Below are 9,340 nucleotides of genomic sequence, written 5' to 3'. Positions count from 1 at the left end.
TGTGGCACATTTATACTATGGAGTATTACTCAGCTTTTTTAAAAAATAAAATTAACATCATAGAACTTTCAGGCAAATGGATGGAACCAGAAAAAATCATCCTGAATGATGTAACACAGACCCAGAAAGACAAGATTAGGGTTCCTGTGGTACTACTAACAGTGGGAGCAGGGGCTGTCTCTGACACTTTTGCCTGCTTTTGAAACCCTACTCCTCCTACTGGGTTGCCTCGTCCAGCCTTAATATGAGTGATTGTGTCTGGCTTTATTATAATGTAGTATGTACTCATTTATAAGGGGATATTAGCTGTAAAGTAAAGGATAACCATGCTACACTCCACAGACTCAGCAAATCTAGGTAACAAGGAGGACTGATGGGGGGATGCATGGGTCTCACTGGGAAGGGGAAATAAAAGAGATTCCATGTGGGGACTAGAAATGGGTGGGGACAGAAACATGAAGTGGGGTAGGGGAATAGTACTAGAAAGAGACGACTGGAATTGGGGGCACATGGGGACAATGGAAACTCCCAGGAATCCACAAAGGTAACCCTAGCAAAGATTCCTAGTGATGAGAGATAGAGAACCTGAACCGGCCATCTTATGTAACCAGACCAGTATCTAGCATAACAGTCATCAGAGACGTTTCATCCAGCTGCTGATAGGAACAGATGCAGAGACCACAGCAAATCATTAGACGGAGCTCAGGGAATCCTGCAGAAGAGAGTAAGGAAGGGATTGTAGGAGTCAGAGAGATCAAAGACATCACAAGAAAGCCCTCACAGAATCAACAAACCAGGGCCCTTAGGGGCTCACAGAAACTGAATCAACAATCAGAAAGCCTGTATGGGTTTGACCTACATCCTCTGCACATATTCTACAGTACTGTAGTTTGGGGTTTCTGTGGTACTACTAACAGTGGGAGCAGGAACTGTCTCTGACTCTTTTGTCTGCTTTTGGGACCCAACTCCTCCTACTAATTTGCCTCGTCCAGCCTTAATTTGAGGGAATGTGCCTAGCTTTATTATAACTTGTTATGCCATGTTAGGTTTATAGCTGTGAAAGGCCTGCCTTTTCTGAAAGGAAACAGAGGAGGAATGGATGGGGACAGATGCAGGCACTGGAGGGAAGGGAGGGGAAATTGCAGCCAGGATGTAATATATGAGAGAGAAAAAAAGAAAAACATTCTGTATCCTTGGTTATTGGAGAAACACAAAATAAAACATCAAGGTTCTGCAGGGTGGTAGGGGCACAGGCCTTTAATCCCAGCACTCAGGAGCCAGAGACAGATGGATCTCCGTGAGTTCAGGGCCAGCCTGGTCTACAAGAGCTAGTTCCAGGACAGGCTCCAAAGCTATAGAGAAACCCTGTCTCAAAAAAAAAAAAATCAAGGTTCCATTTCACCCATAAGAATGACAATTCTAAAGGAAAAACTTATTAACAAGTGCTGGGGAAGACAAGCGGGGAATGGAATATTTAGACACTGCCCATCCAGCCAGTGTGGAAGTGAGTATGCAGGCTCCTTAAAATAATATAAATACACCAATCACATGACCCTGCTATACCATTCTTTGGTACACACCAAAGGGATTCAAAGTCCACATGCTACATAAATTCTAGTACACGCATGTTAATAATTTTACTATTCATAATAGCAAAGTTATGGAATCACTCTAGGTGTCCATCAACAGATGAAATAAAGAAAATGGTCTATATAGGGATCACAGAGTTTTATTCAACCAGAAAGAATGAAATTAAATCATTTCCTGGAAAAAAAAGAGTGAAACTGGGCATCATCATAGTAAATGAGATAACTCAGTATCAGAAAGACAAATGGCATGCTTTCTTTCATCATAGATTCTAGATTATATATAGGTACATAAGACCATATGAAATTAGAAGCAAGATTATTTAGGGGACAGAAGAGCTTAGCAATGGGGCAGAGATGTGAGAAGGGGAAGGTTGTTGAGGGTAGATATGCTTAAATCACATGATATACTTTATGAAACCCATCCCTATGTACAATGAATATGTGCCAATAACATTTTTTAACATAACATTGGCTAAAATGGCTTCATCCACTGGCATGTTTTAAAAGCTTTGGATAATCTTTCCCAAATATTTCCTCATCACTACATTGAACAATCTTTATACATACTGCTTGTTCATGGGATTCTCTCTCCCTAGCTACTATTTCCTGCTGTTTTCATGTCTGCAACCTATATATACTCAAGATTCAATTTTTTTCTTTAATCATTCCCCTGGAATAGCTAAATTTTATGCCTCTTTAGTGATACGTTACATTCTTCCTTCTGTTTTTATTTTTCTCTCTGTATTTTGCATTTCCTACAAATCTCTCCCTGATATTTAGAATGGGTCTTCCACTTCCTTGCACCCCATTCAGTACCTAAAACCGTGTGTTGTTTTCTTTATACCAGATGCTCAATATGTAGTTGAGTTGTCAATAAAGGACTTTATTGAATCTTTATTAGTGTGTGTTTAATATTAAGATTAGTGAACATAACAAATCTAAACTATGCAGCTCTCTTTGTTAATGCAGCTGCAAAACCTGTTGTCCTACAATGACTGATTATGTTTTTGAACAGTTGTAAAACATTAGCTACGGAAAATGCCACAGAGGCAGAACTAATTTATCTGGTACTTAGTTAAAATTCCATGTTGCTTGAGACAAGAGAGGAGTTATCCTAAAAGCTCATTCTTACGAATGATTTAATTAGCCCTCTCTACCTGTAGAATAAAATTAGTTTAGCAATGACTATTAGTGGGAGAGTTTTTGAAATGCAAACTTATTCAAAACTTAGGAGGACTTGTTATTAAATTTTATAAAGAGATTTTAAATTGGCACAAAATAAGTTCCCTTCAGCATCAAGATAACTTCTATCAGTCACTTTTAGGAATTTAAGGTGGTCCAAACAAACTGCGCAATATAAAAGTAGCAGACAGAGAAGGTATGCAAGTCCAAAGCCTTCAACTCCCATGCGTCTTGACTATAGACTGCCCTACAATCTATGGGCCTCTAGATCCTGATCTCTGGCTGCCTTGACTTTAGTTAACAGATGGCCTCTTCAATGCCCAGCCTTCACTCACTGTTAGCTCCATAAGAGTTGGAGAAATGGGATAGGGTAGTCAACTTTGTATCACACTTCCTGAAATATGAACCAGCCAGCTCTCTGCTGCCCAGTGACTACCCCAAGTACCAAATGCCCTGAGTCTGTGTGGGTTGAGATTTGAGGGAAAGGGAGCAGTCCTAAGTAGCCCCACTCTGGAGAAGGACTGGATCAAATTCTGGAAATGGAAGGAAGGAAATACAATGGTTAAAATTAAAGAACCACCATGTGTAAAAGTAGAGAGTATCATCACACATTCAGATGATCATGGCAAAGGTGAAAACTGAGAGTAATGAAAGACAAGGCCTGCAAATAACATAATAAGATTTTTTTATTTGGCCATAGCAAAGTCATTAAGACAAAACAATCTGTCAGATGGAAGCCAGGGAGGGAAATTAGGAGGGTTTTTTTCTGTTTTAAGGAAGGGGGAAAATTACAGGAAAACTAAAGGCACTAACAGTGGGGATAGAAAGTAAGTACAGAGAGCTGAGAATGTATGGCCATGTAATAGAAAAGATGGTTATAGTTGTGCATGCCTGCTATCCTAGCACTCAGGAAGAGGCTGTGCTTGGATTTAACCAATTCAAGACCAGCCTGAGCTACTCAGTGAGATCCTGCCTTAAAACAAAACAAAAATAGCTATAAGATGACCCAGTGGCTAAAGGTGCTTGCCACCAAACCTAACAACATGAATCTATATGGGGGAAGGAAAGAATAAACTCCTGCAAGAAGTTGTCCTATGATCTTTACATATGCCCACACATGTGCACATACACACATAAATGTAATAAAAATTAAAATAAAACAAAAGAGCCCACCCCTGTTTTGGAGACAAGAATGAGTGTTGGGAGAAGACATCCACTTAAAACCAAGCTGAACAGTTCAGTAGATCAAAACCAATGTATTAAAGCAGCAATGAGTTCTGGACATATAATGGGAACAATTTCTCACTGTTTGCTATGTTTAAATTGATATGACAAATTGAATCAACTATCTAACCTGAGTGATAGAGTCATGACATACAGTTCCTAACAGAGTTGTGCCAAGGTTCAAGCACTCTTATAGCTCTACTATTCAATCTTGATGTCTGGCTGTCTGCCCTACTCAAATCCAGGTCTCTGATGCAGTATTCTTACCAATATTTTTGACCTGAGGACTGCCCTATTCCTTCAGACTGTGAACATGTAATGTCACATGAAATACATGTGTTACAATTTTGCATATGGTAGTTGTTTGCTTATAACAATTGTGTTCCCATTATTCTGTTCCTAGATTTTGATCTAGTTATTCTTCAGTGTATAAATATTTAGGATTCTCCCCCACCCAGCCCCCCATCATTTCCTCAATTCTCAATTCACACAGTCTCCAGGGGATTTGGTATTTTAGGCTCCTCCTGTGACCTGGGCACCCCTCAAGGTTGCCCCAACATGCATTAGATGAGGGGAAAGCACAATCAGAAAGAAGAAATTGACAATATAGCTCTTGTGATTATTCTCCTAAGTGCCTATTAAGATTCTATATATGCTTCAGGATAAGATTTGATGCTGTGTCTTTAAAGTGTTTTCAAGAACTGAGACAATGGTTCAGTTGATAAAGTTCTTCCTGTACAACCATGAGGTCCTGACTTTGGATCTACAGAGCCCACATCTGTAACTCCAATGCTGAATGAGAAGGGCATGGATGTGGCTGGATTCCTAGAGACATCTGGTTGAATTAGTGAGACACAAGTACATTGGGGGAGCCAATGCACACAATAACTAAGAAAGACACACAAACTCTGATCTCCACTCATGTGCCCACACCCACATACACATACATAACACACACACATACATACACACACTGTATTAAAAATAAAAGTATTTCAAGACTCAACAGGCACTCCTAAACAGGAAGTGATTCTCCAGATTTGCTGAGGAAGGATTTAACATTTAAAAAAAAACACATTATAGCCTGTCCAATAATACTTAGTCTATAATTTGTAATTGCCATTTGACTGCATGCATTATGTCTCTTTTTTGTGTACACACTGGTTTTATTGTAACAAAGCAACTTGTACATTTCAACATTTAAAATGAGCATCTTTTCCTTCCAGTGAAAACCAAAAAACTAAAAATAAAAAAAATTAAAAATAAAGTTACAACAGAGAATATGAACGCCAAATAAATCCCTATAGGTTCTGCTGATTCTCCCATTGAGTGGTAGGGCTCGAGTCATCATTAGAAGAGAATTTTATTTTAAAAGTGTAATTTTAAACTGCAAGGATGTCTGTTAAACATCACAAACATGCCAAAGGAGAAGCCATGTTGTCACAATGCCCACTTACCCCCCCAGACACCTCAAACCCACCCTTGCTGACCTTCTAACCCCCCCCTTTTTCTTTTTTTTCTTTTTATTAAACAAGAGAAAATAGACAGATACATGTTGGTAAATACTAACTGTCTGTATCACATAGACACAGTGTAATCTCTGAGCCCAATATACAGAGAAAGGAAAAAAGCTAGAATTCTATGCACTACTACACAGGGGCCTAGCACCCTCCAGCCTCCAGCAGAGCCAAAGGGGCTGGAGGGCTTTTCGTTTTTCCCACAGAACACGGTGGTGGTGGGGTTGAATCCACAGTTCAAGACAAGAAAAGATAAAAATGAATGTAGAACAGAGTAGTGGAGATTCTTTCTTTTCCCATTGTATTTTGCTCAAGACATTTCCCCCAAAATAAATTGAGAACCATGGTATTGAGAAGTGAGACCTCAGAAACAGGGCGCCTGAGCACAAGAGGGATTGGGGACGGGAGGGAAATGACTGCAACTTGCTCCCAGGGACTGGAGAAATTTAAAAAATAAAAAGAAAATAAAAAAGAGAGTCGGAATCCATCAGTCTTCTGTGCTCGCCTTCATCCTCGCCTTCATCCTTATCTCCTTCTTCCCCTTCATCATCATCTTCATCTTCTTCACCTTCATCTCCTTCTTCATCAATATCTTCCAAGCCTTCTTCTTCATCATCATCGTCATCATCTTCTGCCTCTCCCTCTTCATCATCCATATCAGGAACCAAATAGTACTGCAAGGGGTTTGGCCAAATGTTATGTTTGATGACTTCTCCTAACTCATCTGCACCTGCATCAGAGTGGTCAGTAAACCAGGTAAAGAAGCTCTCTGGCTCTTCGTGTTGTCTCTTCCTGCTGGCCTTATTCTGTGTTTGACTCGAGCGTTTTGTCAAATCCTTTCCAGATTTCCATTTGATATCAGTGGACTGTGAGGATGGGTCACCACTCTCATTCAGATGAAATTCTTTGGAGAGAACTTTATTTTCGAAGTAGGGATTTTCATCAAAATAAAAATCTATTTTAATAAAATCTATTTTAATAAAATCTATTTTAATAAAATCTATTTAATAAAAACCTGATTTAATGTCTTCAAATTCTGTTACTTCAACTCTGGTTAAATAATGCAGAGCCTCTTCGTCTTCCTCCCCAAGCAGTGCAGACACTTGTGGATAGTTGACAAATGTGGTTACCCAAAAATTTGGGATTTTAGCGATCAATTCTGACCTCTTCTGAAAAAACGGTTGGCGGAGTTTGTTATATTTTTGTTCTACTTTTAGTATTTCCTCACTTGCTTGTTCATTAAGTCTGTCTATTTCATTTTGCACTTCGTCAATGTGTTCAATTGCTTCTTGCTGTTCTTTTTCTCCCTTCGGCAGGCCGGGAGAGGCAGACTTGTCCTCCAGTTTCGGGGACGGAGCCGATTTGGGTTTCTTGGACTGAGGCAGAAGCGCAGATTGCCGTTTCGGGGCCATGACACGAGGGAAGTGGCTAGAGGCCAGAGGCCAGATGCAGACAGCAGGAAGAAACTCGCAGGCTGCATTATGTCTCTTACTAGATTATAAATCTCTTAAAATTGAGAACATGCCTTCTTAATCTTTTGTTTACTCATTCAACAAATATTTGAATGATTAATAAACAGAGGGGTTTCTACTCCTTCATGCCTTATACATAGCATCATCCCCCTTCTCATCAACAGTTACCAGAGCTATCAAAAATAGTTTACTTTATCAGGTTTTAAAAATAAGGAAATCCAGACATTTGGACAACGTGGCAGACATTATGGTAAGTGAAATAAACAAGACACAGAAAATCAAAGTACTGCATGCTTTTACTTACATATAAAATTTTAAATAGTTGAACCCATAGAACCAGAGTCGAATGGTTCTTTCCAGGAATCAGGGTGTGGAGGAAATGGAGAGATGTTAGTCAAGAGAACAAATTTTCACGATTTGGTAAATAAGTCCTGCCAGCAGCACAGGATGGAGACTATAATAGTGATGTATTATAAACATGCAAATTGCTACAGTGAGTACACCTTACCTGTTCTCACCTAATACAAAAAAAAACAGTATGTTTTAAATAACTAACTTGTGAAAAAATGAACATGTTAGTCACCTTGATTTTGATAGTAATTCAACAATGTATAGTTATATCAAGACAATACATGTATATCTTGAATACATAATTTGTGTTTATGTTATGTTTAATTATGTGTTTAATTAATTGTATTTAATTATGACTCAATTTTTATACTTCATGAAAGCTGGGAAATTTAAGAGAAGCTAATGGCTGCCATCTCTTTTCTCTACACTAGTAGTAAAAATACAAAGAGGCAAATAAAGAGTACATAGAGTAAGAAGAAGAGTGTAGAAGATGCTTACATTCAGTTGATCCCTTCTTCTCTTTTTCTGTGGGAATTCCTTCAGCCAATAGCCTCTTAAATACTGGCCCATTTTGAGCGTGGTCTCATGTACTATAAATGCAGACAAAAAGTCTTCTTTTGTACAGGCCTCTTGACTGCTGGATTTTGTTTCAGTTCCTAGTGCACACAGAAGACTGCATATCACTTTCTGTGAGTTTATCCTCCAATAAATAAACCTTTATTATACTCCATTCTGGGCTATCGTGGAACTCTTTTGCACACCAATACTCTTTCATACTACTTTCTAACTTTTTAAAATTTGCTTTGAACTGCTGATAAAGTGCCAAAGACTTCAAGATTTTTATAATCCAATTTGAGGTAAACAGTTTCTCTTTGCCCTGTAAGATTTCTTCTCTATGAATATATTAAGTATATCCACCTTATTTTCCTTCCCACAAAGTTAAGTGTAAGTAAAATTATTTATAAAATGATGGTCTGTAGTAGTTTGTCAAAATGAAGCACATATTTGAAACATGGTCATAATGGAATTTTTAAGTAATTAAAATTATTTCACGACTAATTAACAACAGTTTAAAACCCCATAAAGCATTCTAACTTAAGCATTTCTATTCATACTCCATCTGCCAAATACTAAGTAGAACAGCACAAAAATAGGAGAAGGAAAACCATTGCCAATTATACTCCCATTTTTACTTATTTAGGACAAAACCTTAACTCAAATTACTTCTCCTGATTAATAGCACTTAATATATAAAAATGGCTATAAAAATTAATTGTAATTCATGCAAAAACAGTTTATTCTGTTTTGTTTTGAAAAGGCAAATGAAACTATGCTGGCTTTTACATTTGTCTAAACAAAGGCCAGTAGTAGCTAGAGAAAACATCTGTGTGACGAAAACAGAAGGGAACTATTAGGGAGAGGAATGGAGGGGGAAATAGTAGAGCAGGAATGGCAGTGGGGAAGTGAGTAGTTACAAAGTACAAGGATATATATTTAAGAAAATGTTATAATGAAATTCATTATTGTGTGCAACTCAAAATTAGAAAGTAAATTTTATCTGTCCTTAAAAGTCTGAAAATTCCTGAAGACATACTTAACCAGTTCTAAGAATGACTTCAGAACAGACCCTCCCATACATGTGTTATGTGGTCCAAATGGCATGAGGCAATTTTGCACCACCTTTTGGCATTTATTTAAATATCTGACTGTCTAGATAAAACCTCATCCAACAAATATTGATGACTATTCCAAAAGTAAATTACTAAGTTCTCTTACTGCTAGGAGTAAGGAGCAAATTCTTCATATTCAATTCAGCCTTCACCACACTGTTTCTTTTGAGTCACAATTATTCAACAAACATTGACTGAGTTCTTGTCCTGCCAAGCAACTGTGATAAATGCTGCAAGTTCAAAATGCTGAAAACGGTTTGTCTGTCTCTTCAAGGATAAAATATCTTGGAAAGGGGGGTGAAATTTATTTGTAAGTAACTATAATACAATAACAG

The 9,340-nt window shown here is 38.0% G+C and overlaps 1 pseudogene; it reads right to left on the bottom strand.

The window, feature by feature from the left end:
• Positions 1–599: 599 nt before the first annotated feature.
• Positions 600–6,950, bottom strand: LOC121443497 (annotated as a pseudogene).
• Positions 6,951–9,340: the final 2,390 nt, after the last annotated feature.

Source organism: Microtus oregoni, unplaced genomic scaffold (assembly GCF_018167655.1).
Source record: "Microtus oregoni isolate MIOR12 unplaced genomic scaffold, Mior012 000108F_ref0000382, whole genome shotgun sequence".
Lineage (NCBI taxonomy): Eukaryota > Metazoa > Chordata > Mammalia > Rodentia > Cricetidae > Microtus > Microtus oregoni.
The sequence above is the reverse complement of the archived record's forward strand: the minus strand, read 5'-3'. Positions and strand labels throughout refer to the sequence as shown.